We start from the raw sequence: 13,817 nt of genomic DNA, 5'->3' as shown, positions 1-13,817 counted from the left end.
GGGAAAAGTCACACACTCCCGGGCCGCTCAGGGCCCTGCCGGTTGCAATGTCAACTGAAGGGGAACCCGGAGCGAGAAGCGGGGCGGGAGGGGAGGGGAGGTGCGAGGAGGGGGTAGAAACGTGCACAGAGTCCCGTTTCGGGCAGCCACCTGACCAAAGCAATAGCCCGGCTTTTACCTCAGGGGGGCAAAGCACGGAAAAAGGAGACGAGCCAGGAACAGGGTGGTGGTGGTTAGCGCCCACGGGAGGAGGAGGGGGGAGAAGGGGAAAGAGCCGTGTTGTTGAGGGAAATTCCCCAATCCTTCCAAAAGTGCCCTTCCTTTATACTTGGGTCCATCCCCCTCTTCTCCTCTCAGCTCAGGTTTTCCAAGGAAAAGGAGAAAAGGACGGAAGAGGAGAGGGGGGGGGGCGGTTGACCCGGTGCGCCGAGTCCCAGCACCAAAGGATCCCCGGGCGATCCAACTCGGTCACCTCGATCCAGGAGGCTCGCAGCGCTCCTTCTTTCCCGCCTCCCGATTGCCTCCGTGTGTGTGTGTGTGTGTGTGCGCGTGCAAAACAACTCCCGGAGAACCCCTCCCCCCCTCCCGCGGAAAAAAGGTTCAAACTCACCTCGCGGCGCTTTAACCTGTGAGGAGGACAGGAGGGGGTGGAGGCGGTGGCGGCGCCGTGCCAGTCCCGAGGCGAGGGCAGCGCGGGGGAGGGGGGTCCTGGAGCAGGCGGCTCCTCGGAGGGCAGCGGGGGGGGGGCGACAGACGTGCCAGGCACCGGTTGTTTCCACCGGCCAAGCCCACCCGATCGGCGGGGAGAGGAGGAGGAGGAGGAGAGAGAGCGAGCTCGAGAGATCGCCGTCCGCGACAGCAGCTGACACTGCCTCGGAGTTGAAGCCCGCAAACTCCGCTCGCGCTTCTTTTGTAGCACTTCGAGCTCACTCGCTCCACACTTGCATACACACCGGCTGGCCCGCACTGCGGCTGCGCGCTCCGGCCCCAACCCCACAAGGCGCGCTGGCACTCCCGCCTCCTTCGCCGGCAGGGATTCCATGGAGCAGGAATCTCCGATCACATGGCGACTTAGCCCGCGGGGGGAGCGGGTTGCCGCTGACCTGTAGGGCGAGGGAGGGAGGACAGCGGGTCACGGAACGGCAAAGTTGTTTGGACGAGGGGATCGTCGCCGTCCTTCAGAGAGTGGATGGTTCAAGCCAGGATAAAAGTTACCACTAATAATAATAAGCAAGAATAGAATAGAATAACAGAGTTGGAAGGGACCTTGGAGGTCTTCTAGTCCAACCCCCTGCTTAGGCAGGAAACCCCACAGGACTTCAAACAAATGGCTATCCAACATCTTCTTTAAAATATCCAGTGTTGGAGCATTCACAACTTCTGGAGGGAAGTTGTTCCACTGATTAATTCTTCTATCTATCATGAAATTTCTCCTTAGTTCTAGGTTGCTCCTCTCCTTGATTAGTTTCCATCCATTGCTTCTTGTTCTACCCACAGGCCCTTTGGAGAATAGTTTGACTCCCTCTTCTTTGTGGCAACCCCTGAGATATTGGAACATTGCTATCATGTCTCCCCGAGAAAATGATGGCTGGCTGGATGAAAACTTCTGCACCATTCAAAACCTGGGATGTACTTTACAAGTTGGCTTTAATACCTCCCTGGCTAGCAATCTAATTAATTGTAAGTAGATCAATGGTTTTGGGTTTTTTTGTCCTTAAGTGTCCTGGATGCTGAAACTGAGAAATGAGTCCTATGAAAGCATCTGGACTAGGTTTAATTGAAATACTAGAAAGTATATACCCTCTTAAGTATTGGTGCTGCTTTAATGTGGCTGGTTCAGTGTGCTATGTTTGTACTGCTGTGTACTGTTTGGAATCCAAAAATCTGCACAGCTTTATTATCCAGCCACCCTGGAGTCAGCACAAAACAATCCCCGCATAAAACTTGCTGCCCCTGTTGCCAATTGCTTCTTCTGAAGGTTTTCCAAGTCATTGCTGAATAGTGTTGCTCTGAGTGTGCCAAATATTGTAGGCAAGGTTATTGGTTTTCTCCTCTGGCTTTACACAGCCAGCACCTTTCAGGAGATGGGCAGCCAGCAGCAAAAGCATCCCCTGAACAGACAACTGCAAGGGAAGGAGGAAGGTCTCACTTCAGGACTCTGCTCCCTAAACAGTTTTATCTGCCCTTCCTCCTAAACAGGTAGTCCTCGACTTACAACTATTCATTTAGTGACTGAAGTTACAGCGGCACTAGAACAAGTGACTTAACGGCTGGTTTTCACACTTACGACTCTTGCAGGATCCCTGTGGTCAAAATTTGGGTGCTTGTTAAGTGACATGTATTTATGATCCTTGTGATCCCCATGTGTGATCTTCCAGACAGCTTCCAACAAGCAAAGCCAATGGGAGAAGGCAGATTCACTTAATGATCACATGATTCACTTAACAACTTCAGTCATTCTCTTTAACAACAAAACCCATAAAAAGGAGCAAAATTCACTTAACAACTGCCTTGCTTAGCAATGGAAACTTTGGGCTCAGTTGTGGTCGTAAGTCAGCAATTACCTGTAAAGAAGCACATTTGAAGACAGCAGGGCAGAAATATTGCCAGAATGGGAGCAGACTCTGACTATTTGAACGGTTGCAGGAACTGGGTATGTCTAGTTTAATAGAAAGAAGGATTAGGGGAGATATGATAGCAGTGTTCCAATATCTCAGGGGTTGCCACAAAGAAGAGGGAGTCAAACTATTCTCCAAGGCACCTGAGGGTAGAACAAGAAGCAATGGGTGGAAACTAATCAAGGAGAGAAACAACTTAGAACTGAGGAGAAATTTCCTGACAGTTAGAACAATTAATCAGTGGAACAGCTTGCCTCCAGAAGTTGTGAATGCCCCAACACTGGAAGTCTTTAAGAAGATGTTGGATAGCCATTTGTCTGAAAAGGTATAGGGTTTCCAGCCTAAGCAGGGGGTTGGATTAGAAGACCTCCAAGCTCCCTTCCAACTCTGCTATTGTATTGAATTGTATTTGTGTAATGGTCTAAGGATGACTGAAATTGACTGTTGGCTGTGTAGACAGATCCTTCATTCTGGTTTGGGGCATGATTGAAACTAGAAAATCTAAAGGAAACTGGCCATTAATGAACAAAAGCCCAGTTCAACACACTCAGTGAGGAAAATGCAAAGCTGCTCCTTATAAAAATAAAAATACATTCCAGATTCCTGTTAAAGCAGAATCGTTAAGCTTTTGTCAGTAAACAAGCAGAAGAAATATAATATTGGGATACAGTACTCTTAAAGCAGAATGGCACTAGTTAAAAACCTTCTTTTTCCCCAAATGAAATAATGAAATTGTTCCCTCCTCCCTTCTGCTTGGTTGGAAAGTAGAGAAGTTGGGGTCAAAAGTTGATGGGAGGTGACATCTCTGAAAGGAACTCAGGCAATCAAGGGCTTAAGTGGGGTCAAAGGATGAGGGGCAGGTTGGCTGAGGCCAGGTGTTGCCCACACCTCCCAACCCACCTCTAATCAGCTGAATTCAGTCCAAGACAATGCATGACAAAGAGTTACAGAAATGACATACCCTGAAGCTAGGTGGGGCTTGTGTTAATTTAAGAGGGAAAATGTTGTGTTAAAAATCAGTACAGGTAGTCCTCGGCTTACAATGGAACCCAAAATTTAATTGCTAAATGAGACATGTCTTAAGTGAATTTTGCCCCATTTTACAACCTTTCTTGTTAAGTGAATCATTGCCATTGTAAAATTTGTAACATGATTATTAAGTGAATCTGGCTTCCCCGTTGACTTTGCTTGCCAGAAAGTTGTAAAAAGTGATCACAAGCTCTGGGGTCACTGCAACCGTCATAAATATGAGTCGGTTGCCAAGCATCTGAATTTTGATCATGTGATCATGATGGGATGCTGCAATGGTCATGTGAAAAACGGTCGTAAGTCACTTTTTTCAGGGCCATTGTAACTTTGAACGGTCACTAAATGAACTATAGTAAGTTGAGGACTACCTGTATACTTAAATGATTATTTAAAGGTGTCCCATTCATGTCTGTGGCCAAGAGGGAAAGTAGATGGGGAGAAAACATGATGGTGCCAAGGTTAAATATAATATAAATACAGTCAATTGGCCTATGACTCAGGACATTGAAGGATATATTAGAACCATGTTTGTCAAATGCTGTTGTGGCCTGCCAGTGGAGCAAATTCGGACAGTGAGGAGATTGGGGAGGAACATGGGCCGATCCTGGAGTCTGGAGAAGGCTCTGATGCGGGCTCTGCATCGGAGGCAAAGAGAGGGCCAGAGCCCTATGCCAGTTATCAGCTGCCTTCAGAGTCAGAAATCAGTGAGGCTGACGAACAGCTGGAGCCTGTTCCCAGTGCGTGCATGCATGCACAGAGTTACCAGGCGAAGGGAACAACGAAAGAACAGGGGGCAACTTGGGAGTAAGATGATGAATGGCCCCTCCCAGAGGAAATAAAAGAGGAGCAAAAGGGGAGTGGAGTTGGCAGGAGACAATTAGTTCACTGATTGGTTCGTGACTCTGAGACTCCTTGCCAAGATATCGGCCTGTCAACTCTCCAAGCCAGATAAGGTCTGTGACCGTAAATCCTCCTTTGAAAGACTTTGCTGGTTCTGAATGAGCAGAATTCACTGTAAATTAATAAAATAGGTTTATGCCGGGATAAGGAGTTTGTTTCATGCTCTTGGGAAGCCTTGGTCAGAACAAATGCTTTTTGTGGAATGTTTATGGTCTTTATGGAGTCGGTCTTCCCCACCAGTACATTATTGAAAACTTACTTGCATCCATTTCGCAAATCTCTGTTTATTAAGTGTATTGGTTTACCGAGCCTAGCATTAAAAATATAAGCAGTATTCTTAGCTGTAGGACTGCAGGAAGAACCCTTGGGCTTGTTCATATTTTAATTAAAATAGACTTTTTGTTTCTTTTGTTAAGGAAGCACATCTTTTCTCACTGGTCACTCGACCGGCCCTCTCTCCTTCATGTAGCCTCCTTCCAGTATCCCTGAGCAGCAATGACCTTGATGGAAAACTACTGTGTTTCTGTGACAACATCACATCCTTGTTTCCATTGGTGTCAACAGATAGCCCTGTTTTCCAGCAGCCTGTATAATTAATGAACTTGAGCAATAATGTATCCTTGGCTGTTACTCCCTGACATTTGCAAAGAAATAGGACAGGTTCAAATCATCAGTCATGGTAATAAATGGCCTCCACTACATTTTAGCAAACTTAAAGGAAGGTGTTTACTTCTGACGCTAATTTCTTTCTTTCTTCCTTCCTTCCTTCCTTCCTTTCTTTTTCTTTCTTCCTTCCTTCCTTTCAATTAAGTGATAGAGACCTTTAGGATTGAAATACTATGAAATAGAACAAAACTTTCTTATTTTAGACCAATTTACACAAGTATGGAGTGCTGGATACTGAATGCGAGATTAATCATAAACTGGAATATTTTACAGGTTACCTACAGTACATCTAGCATGGTAACTCTCTTCTCTCTGCCCGATAATGTTGCTTTGACATATATTATTTCCTTTGATTCTTCAATTCTACAATTGGCTGTTTGACCAGGTGCCAAACACTCTTTAAAATCTTAACTTGATCTCAATACTGGAAGTAGCAATAGCAATAGCAGTTAGACTTATATACCGCTTCATAGGGCTTTCAGCCCTCTCTAAGCGGTTTACAGAGTCAGCATATTGCCCCCAACAACAATCCGGGTCCTCATTTTACCCACCTCAGAAGGATGGAAGGCTGAGTCAACCCTGAGACGGTGAGATTTGAACAGCCGAACTGCAGAACTGCAGTCAGCTGAAGTAGCCTGCAGTATTGCATTTAACCACTGCGCCACCTCGGCTCTGGAAGTGGGCAGAGACTACACAAATACAAAAACGTAAATTCTAAAAAATCCTTCTGACAATTCCCTCAGGCTATGTTCTGTACTGCTTAGAATTTAGAGCCCAGCCCAGCTCCACCATGCATGTGTGCACTCCTCCCGCTGGCCAGCTGGTCTTGGGGTCTCTGCTGCGCATGAGCTGGGGCAGGGCTTTTCACGATCTCCGCAGTTTTTTCCACAGCGTGTCCCACCTTTCTTCCCCCAGCGTGTCCTAGATTTCTCCTGCATTTCTGTTGCCCATACCTTTCCTGATCTCTGCAGTTTCCACCCTCCGCAGGTGCCTCTCCATGGCAGGAATGCAGGAGGAAGCTAGGACGCGCTGAGGGGAGAAACTGGAGATCGCGAGGGGCCCTCTGCACCCCATTTTGGGCCTGAGAACCATCTTGCATCAACCTGGAAGCTAAAACAGGGCATGCACTAGGGAATGTGTGGGCATGCACAGGGCGCATGCACAGGTGGCATTCACATTGCATTTTGGGGGATTGGGGCATTCCCGCATGCACCCTTCGGGCACTCAACACCAAAAAGGTTAACCATCACTGCCCTACACCATTTCTGCCAGATGTCTGTCCAGTCTCTCCTTGAAAGCTTCCAGTGATGAAGCTCCCACAACTTCTGCGGAAAAAAGCTGTTCCATTGGTTGATTGCTCTCACTGTCAGAAAATTTATTCTTATTTCCAGGTTGAATCTCTCCTTGTTCAGTTTCTATCCATTATCCTTGTCTGACCTTCAAGTGCTTTGGAAAATAGCTTAATCCTCTTTGTGGCAGCCACTCAAATATTGGAAATTGGAGTTCAGTCATTTCTTTATCAGGTTAGATGATCAAATTAAGTCTTTATTGGAATAAAGCAGAGCTGGAAGGATGATTTTAAAAAAACACATTTGGACCAACTTCATTAGAAAAGTTAGTTTTTAACTTTGTTTCCTAATCTTGATGCTATACCAACTTCTAAATCTCCTCATTTTCCAAGTATCCTGGCTTCAGAGAATAAGACAAGATGGCTGGAAGAGCTGACTTATACCTTCTGCTCCCACAAACTCCTTGTTTAGCAGCATTAGAAAGCTGTGAATTCATAGGCCTCTAACAAGAAGCTCACAAAGGGCTTGACAAATGCTTGCAGTGTGAGGAAGTTTGTCTTTCATTGCTGGTTGATCAGGCAAATCACATTATTCCACTACTCACAAAGCCTCAGCTGTTATATTCAAGGTCCCTCCCATTTCCCTGCTTTCTTTCCGTCTCCCTGTCAGGCATCTTGTGACCTTTCCTCCCTGTGAGCCTTTCTCAAAGTTATTTCCCTTGCCGAGGAAGCTTCTCGTGTAGTTGACAATGCCACTCTTCAACTTTTTAAGTACCTGCCACAGCTAACAACTCCTCTCCACTCCCATTCCCATGTAAACAGGGTTGGCATATGCAAATACATATTATCATTATTTATTTGTTGTTACTCCATCTCCACTTTCTAAGCTCTTATAAAACTGGTGCTGATTTGCTCTGAACTGTGAATTTTCCTTAAATTGAGTTACTCAGTTTTCATATCTTTTAATCTTTTCAGCAACGGCAACAACCCTCTACTTCAGCTCTTCAATTACTATCGCAATCTCTTTATTCTCCAAATTGTATCTTGCTTCCAGGCTGCTTTTGACTTGCTTGTTCTTTAGCTGACCTTGCCTTAGGTTCTTTAAGTTGTTCAAGTCTCCATGAAATTTTTTGGTCTTCAATTGCAACCTAATTTTCCATTTAGGCTTCCTCTTCTTGCCTCTTTGGTTCTTTTGTATTTTCAAACCAATTCTTTGGTGGTTATGAAGGCTGCTGCATACATCAGCTGGTTTGTTTCAGTTAATGTAGTGGTTTGAATGATTTGCACAGCCTCATTGACCTTTTTTAGTACCTTTCTCAATTCTTTCCGGTTCACTTGGTTCAGCTTGGGCAAACGTGTTCTTTCTCCATCTTCCGTTTGATGCTTTATTTTCTCAGCTAATTGAGCAACATCTGTTGGTATTTGTTCTTCAGTTCTTCCTTGTTCTTTATCTTCATCCATTTCAGCATCCTCTTCCTCCCTTTCTTTCTCAGTTTGCTTTTGAGTCTGTTACTCTTCTTTGTTGGTATACTCAGACCATTAGTTGCTTTCTCTTCGATTCCTATTAATTCTGCTGTAGTGAAAATTTTGTGGCTTAGAATTACACGTCATTGGTCCATTAGCCTTTGTTCACTGATATCACAGTCTGTGTAGTTCACCTTCCAAATCTGATACATTCGTTTTTTAAATCCACATTTTGCTGGCTCAGACTGATAGTAAGCTTTCATAATAGAGATTTTTTTCTTCCCTAGTCCAGATTTTTTGCTTTTTCACTTTTTCTTCCAGTAGCTCGTCAGCTCCATGCCCTGGTTGCCTAGCAGAGGGAGCTGAGCCCTGTAGCTCATTTTACGCAGAATGACCAGGAGCCATAGCATCCAATGGAACCCTTGTTAATCCGAGCGACGGTTCAGCCGGCATAAATTTCATTTTTTTCATATTCACCATATTTGAATGGGTTGTGGAGCAAATTTTGTCTGGCCCTTCACCTGAGACCTGTCTGATATGGTTATCCCTTAGGATCATTAGAGTGCCCAAGCCCCTCCACCATGACAAGGTAAAGCTCCTCAGAGGGGTTGTTGTTGTTGTTGTTGTTGTTGTTGTTATTAAAGGGCATTCCCTTGCTCCTGAAAATGTGGGGAAAAATAGAAAAGTTTGCTATCATTGTCAAGAGTGAAAGATGGCACATCTTGACTGCCTAACATAATTTTACACCAAGTCATTATGATGATACTAAGGAGATGCAATTGAAGTGTCCATAAATGCTTAGACAAAAAAATGTATGTCCTTTAAAAATGTTACAGGAAAACTACGTATGCATTTTAATTGAGGGCTTATATTTTTAGAAAGCATATCTAGGCTCCAGCGTTAGGTGCTTTTTTTGCAACACTTCCTTACAGCATCATCATAAGCACTTAATGTAATATATTTAAACTCAAACTGATTTAATATTTTATGCATATGTTTTCAATGGCTAGAAAAATAAAGCAGAATACTTTGTATGAATGTATTCGATTTATAAATATACTTAGGTATGCCTCACAATTCAGCTAATATATGGGCTGAACAGAAATCTACTGCTTAATCCTAATATTTTCTTTTGATTTCTAATAATGCTTACCTTGAAAGAGTAATGACCTTAAAATCGTACAGTTGAAAGTACATATTACTTGGAACTGGTTCATTTATTTGAACAGAGGTGACAAAATTACAATATCATTCTAATTACAATATGACATCCCCGAGGATGGCAGAAGCCTATCAGAACTTTGGAAAATCACTAAGCAATAAACATTATAAGCTCAGGATATGATTATGTTAGCAAAACGATTTATTAATCATTTTTCTTTCTTTTTCATTTTCTTCCGTGTTTATGGAAAAATACACAAAGCAGAAATCAAGAATCCTGATTTTAAAAACCATCAAGAAATGTGAGGTTAGTGATCCCAGCCAGCCTTCCAAAATCCTTGCCACATCTACAGGAGAAGGTACTGTTAAATCAGCTTCTGTGTTGACAGATGGGTGCGAATTTCTCTCCTGTTCATTTTGCCCTGATGGCTGGTCAATAGGATGTGAGTTTTGTAATAATGATTCCATGTCTGTGTAGTCCAAATGAGCAGTAAGACTATTCAATGTTACAGAAGGTGTTTCCCCAACCCAAGTCCAACATTTCTCTCCCCCAGCATTCAAAATGTACAAAGATAGCTAATCAGTCCTCATTGTCCAGTTGTCAGCCTTATCAGGTAGACTAGACAGGAAACATGACCAGATGAGCTAATTCTACTTTATTGTAAAGCTACATTAACAGACTCTTGCAAGTCAGAAACTACAATTCTCCTGCCATCGCCTTTACAGTCCAAGAACTTGGGGAGGGTTCCTTCTGATGCTCCACCCAATATGCAGCTGTGTGTTATGGTGTCCTTTATTTGACCATTCCCTGGGCAGCATCTCTGCGCCCTGTCTCCCAACATCTTGTACTGTTGCATCAGCTGACCTATAGAATAGGAGAAAGGTTATCATCCAGTGTCCCACTCTCTAACATACGTGAAGTTAGCAATACACATCCTTGTAAACACATCCTTGATGGGTGGGGGAAGAGACAACAATTAATTAATTAATGCCTGCCCAGCTTTATTGCTCAACATGTTACTAAGCACAAGTTTTTAATTCTCTGGAAATCAGTGTGAAAATAGAATTAATACTTCACTATTTTAATAGGCCTGGCTGCAACTTAGTCTGAAACTGGCTGCTGAACATTGCCTCTTATTTTTAGGACAATTTATTCCTGGTAACACCCCTGTGCTGCAACAGGGTAATTGTGATATGGTTATTCTTCTTATGCACTTTGAAGCCACCGAATTCCATCTCATTTCAAAATTTTAGCAAAAACAGCTTGCCCTGAATATCTGGCACAATTAGATGCAGCGTGAAATGGAAAGACATCAAGGGAAGCATTAGTGCTAATACTCCAACTAAAGATGAGCCAGTTTTCTCTAGCATCAACAGGCAGATATCCTGATTATTATCCCTTTTATTGTCTAGCTTGATTTTTGGTTGCTGGTTGCCTTATTGCAAAAGATCTAGTTCTCCATTATCCTAAAGCAGGGATGTCCAAACTTGGCCACGTTAAGACTTGTGGGCTTCAACTCCCAGAATTCCCCAATCAGCATAGCTGAGAGTTGAAATCCACAAGTCTTAAAAGTGACCAAGGTTGGACATCCCTGATCTAAAGCAACAGAGGTGCATGCAAATGCTGCAACAGCAGAACCAATGATATCAGCATCTTAGGGTGAGTCCGCAGACTGAAGAAGCATCATCATCGGAGGCCCCTGTAGATCATGGTGAGTTGGGGCATGCCTTGACTGGACACTGAGGCTCTTAATTGGGCCACCAAAATGAAGATTGTGCTTTTAATTAGGCCATAGGAAAATGATCCAATCCTATTCTTGTATTTGACAGAGGAGGGTGAGCCACAGCCTTTTCTAGAATGCCTAGTTACATTTTCCAGAAATGGAAAGCCTGAGAATTTTTCTATGTTAACTTTCCCATTCCTTTGCGGGTTTTGCCGTATCTATTTCTGTCTTCCTTTGGAGACAAGGAGGTAGCTGAGAAAACCATTAACTATCTAAACAGCACCATGCAGGGCCAACTGGTAAATTATTCTTAGGGTTTGTGTTACTGTATAGAAATGGAATAGACTATATGGTATTTCACAAACACTAACGATCACGCTGCATTCCAGTTCACTATTTCATTTTCAGCATTTGATTTAAGAAGGCAGAAAGGGTCTGCCTGCCATCAGGTATAATGAAGTGGAATGAAGCACCAGACATCTGACTTTTCACTATTTGTTTTTCACAGCTTGCAGGCGGTGGGTGCTGTGGAGTTGCTGCTACAGGCTAGATCTTATCCAAGGCCTCCCCACTGGGTCTGTGCCTCAACAATATCCTTGATATGTGCATGAATGCACAAGAATGCCATTCCAGAAATAATTTACTTAACAGAGTGCAACTCCTTTCTTACTCTACTTAACAGAATCTTATCAAGACTTTCTGTCCCCTGGGATATGAGTCTGTCTTGCAATAGTTAAAATTAGAACTTTCTACAGCCAGAGTGCAACTTGGCATAAATGATGGAATGTACATAATATTACTGAGCTATAAAGTATTACAGAGAAAGGAATACAGAATAACAGAATTGGAAGGGATCTTGGAGATCTTCTAGTCCAAACCCCTTGCTCAGGGTTCCATAGCAGTGTAACAATATCTGAGGGGCTGTCACAAAGAAGAGGGAGTCAACCTATTCTCCAAGGAGAGAAGCAAGCTAGAACTAAGGAGAAATTTACTGACAGTTTGAATGATTTGCCTCCAGAAGTTGTGGATGCTCCAACATTGGAGGTTTTTAAGAAGAGATTGGACAACCACTTGCCTGAACAGGTATAGGGTTTCCTGCCTGAGCAGAGGATTATATCCCAAGATCGTAAGACAAGGCCATCACATCTGAGGTCATTCACCTACTTTACACTTTCAACATACTGTATTTTTCAGAAAATAAGACAAACCTTTTTTCCTCAAAAAAGAGGCTGAAAATCTGGGTGCGTCTTATACACTTAATACAGCATTCTTTTGCCTGCTGAGACTCCGTCCTCTTCACCAAAATGGCCGTGCATAGCTTGTAGGAAGCTTTCAGAGAGCTTCTGGGGGCAAAGGAGGGTAGAAATGAGCAAAAAATGGGCCTTTTTTGCTCAATTTTGCCCCCCACCCCAGCCCCCAGGAGCACTATAAACTTCATAATGCCCTTTTTTTGACCTGTTTTTGTGAAAAAGAGGCCATTTTTTGCTCATTCCCCCTCCCCCCCAGGAACACTCTACAAGCCTTCTAAGGGCTATTGTGAAGTACCCGTGGTTCGCCCATGAGGCCAATGTTGAGAAAAGACACATAGCCGAGATGGCTAAAATTTCAGCATATCTTAAAGATCACTCAAATGAGAGATATAAACGAGACTGGAAAAAATGGATTGACTATATACAAAATAAATACGGGACCAAGAAATTCCAGTTAGCCTATGCTTAAGATCAAGAAATGATTTAAACTGTTAAAAGTTAGTTCAGTAAGAAGAAGCTAAGGTCAATGTAGAATGTCATTAATTTCTTTATTTCTTTTTTCTCAATAGATTTTGGACTGTGTTAGTTAAAAATCCATACCGTGTACGGGTTCTGGGAAGTCGGGGGGGGGAAGGAGGAGGGGGGTTTGGGAGGTGGAGGGAGGGAGGGGCATACAAAAAAATTGTACTTCAATGTTTTAATGATTGACGAATGATGAAATATTTGTGTTTTTTAAAAGAAATAAAAAGAAAAGTTGTGTTAGAGGAATTGTTAAAAAAAAAAAGACACGGACACGAGCTTTCTCGGGATGAGACGACCCAGATTGGGGTCTGGGAGCCCCTTTTATTGAGATAGGACAAAGGCAGGAGGAGCAATCAGCATGTGATTTAAGACAGCCTGTCAAACTACAATTGCTAATCTACTGCTCAGGGAAGTTCTGTCTATATATGGTCAAATCCTGGGCGTCGTTGGGTAAGGCACATCTAGAGTGAACTATCAGGATGTTATGTCTTTTAGGAGTTTGTTTTTTCCTGTGTGGTTCAGCATGGCTGTGCATGCCCTGTTATGCACTGGGCCATGGGTGACCGCCACACCTTCACAAGGAGTTATATGACAACAGGCTATTCATGCCGTTTTTTTGAAGAAGAAAAAACGGGCCCATTTTTTCAAAAAACGGATCGTTTTTTGGGAGGTTTGCAGAGTGCAAAAACGTGTTTTTTTTAATTGCCTCCTCAAAACCTTGGTGTGTCTTATACTCCGGTGCATCTTATACTCCGAAAAATATGGTAATGTTTGAAAGCTAATCACTTTGACAACTTCTTTACAGTGTGTTAGATTTCATACTTCCACTCCCCGTGAGAATCCTGCTTGTTCATAATTAATACAGAAACATAAATATCCTCACATATAAGATCCAGAAGCACCTCTCATCTTGAGATGCACTTATTAATTGCAAGGAGTTCTAACTTGTCCAGAGGTTTCTCACTTCACTAGACACATCAGAATGAAATTAGCTTCATAGCATCAAACCAGGATGAAAGAGTCAAGGTGGAAAATCTAGATTAAAGGACCACTGCAAGAAAATATTCACACTAAAAACATGAAAGGGAGTGTGTTCCTAAAAATAAGCAATGTGGGAATTCATAGTCTTGCAACCACATGATTTTTCTGTTTAATAAAAATTGTTCTTGCTAAGGAAACTGAAGGAGAATGAAAT

The 13,817-nt window shown here is 43.1% G+C and overlaps 1 protein-coding gene across 2 annotated transcripts in view; it reads right to left on the bottom strand.

Moving 5' to 3' along the window:
* KANK1 (KN motif and ankyrin repeat domains 1) overlaps positions 1–930 on the bottom strand; it is a 150,360-nt gene extending 149,430 nt beyond the window's left edge. For both annotated transcript variants that reach the window (XM_087716016.1, XM_087716017.1), the window contains exon 1: positions 611–930. The gene's annotated coding sequence lies outside the window, so the exon portion shown is untranslated. The remainder of the gene's footprint in view (positions 1–610) is intronic.
* Between the last annotated feature and the right edge of the window lie 12,887 nt (positions 931–13,817).

This window comes from Thamnophis sirtalis, unplaced genomic scaffold (genome assembly GCF_051295495.1).
Source record: "Thamnophis sirtalis isolate CommonGarterSnake01/CBP01778 unplaced genomic scaffold, rThaSir2_p1.2 scaffold_5, whole genome shotgun sequence".
Taxonomy (NCBI): Eukaryota; Metazoa; Chordata; class Lepidosauria; order Squamata; family Natricidae; genus Thamnophis; species Thamnophis sirtalis.
This window is presented reverse-complemented; position numbering and strand designations above follow the sequence as displayed.